Raw genomic sequence first — 1,001 nt, 5'->3', positions numbered from 1 at the left:
ACAACACAAAGAAAGTCTCTTTTGCAGCCTCATTTGGTGTGCTTCCCCTTGCTCCAAAAGCTTCCATTTCTGATGGAATGATGCAGAGCAAGAGAAAATTATGTATTGATGCCCTGTACATTTACCTATCTCTTATGATAATTGTTATAAATAGTGACAGAATTGGCATTTCTTAAAGAACAAATATTTTTAAAGTAATTTTTGAATATTTCTATAAACCTATTTAAGGACACTTTGCACTTTTATAGCATTTTTTTTCTCTAAATAGCTTTACAAATACTAGTCAACATCAGGTGTTTGGAAACACAGATAATCTTCAGTCATTGTCTTTTGGTCCAGCAGAACTGTATCTGCTGCAGTACCGGGGGCTGGAGACAACCCCTCTGATGGTTGTGACTTCTGAGATTGGGCTTTCCTGGACTGGTTGTGAGAAGCTGAGACTCTGGCCACTAGCTCAGGTCTGCCAGGGCTTTGGGTTTGTGGTGAGGACACTTCTGTGGCAAGGTGAGCTCCATATGCCTGTTTGATGTCTGTGTTAGACTGCCAGGAGGCCTGCAGCATTGACCCAGTGAGTGCATAAGTGAGGGGCTGCCTTCACGAGAAGGCCACTGGAACAGAGTTGGTGACCTGGCTCCTTGTGATGGTAACAAACATGAAGCCTCAGAAAAGGCCACAAGAAAACAAAGTGGTGACAGGAATCATAAGGAATGAAAAGCTAAACTAAACAAACATTTATGAAGGAATTAGAAAGATCTTCATGTACAAAGTTCCAATTCAGTTCTAGTCTTTCTATCAAAATTTGGGGTGAGATGCCCTGGAATATTAGAGACAATCTTCAGAGATGCCCTGGAATATTAGAGACAATCTTCATATCATATCTACTATGCGCTTTAGTAGGACATTGCAATGGTGGCATGACCCAGTTGCACATTTCAGGGCTTGTATCACTCATTCTGAATGTACCATTGCTCTCAGTAAAACTGTTCATATAATTTATTAAA

The sequence above is a fragment of the Merops nubicus genome, unplaced genomic scaffold (genome assembly GCF_000691845.1).
Source record: "Merops nubicus isolate BGI_N331 unplaced genomic scaffold, ASM69184v1 scaffold15047, whole genome shotgun sequence".
Classification (NCBI taxonomy): Eukaryota; Metazoa; Chordata; class Aves; order Coraciiformes; family Meropidae; genus Merops; species Merops nubicus.
The sequence above is the reverse complement of the archived record's forward strand: the minus strand, read 5'-3'. Positions refer to the sequence as shown.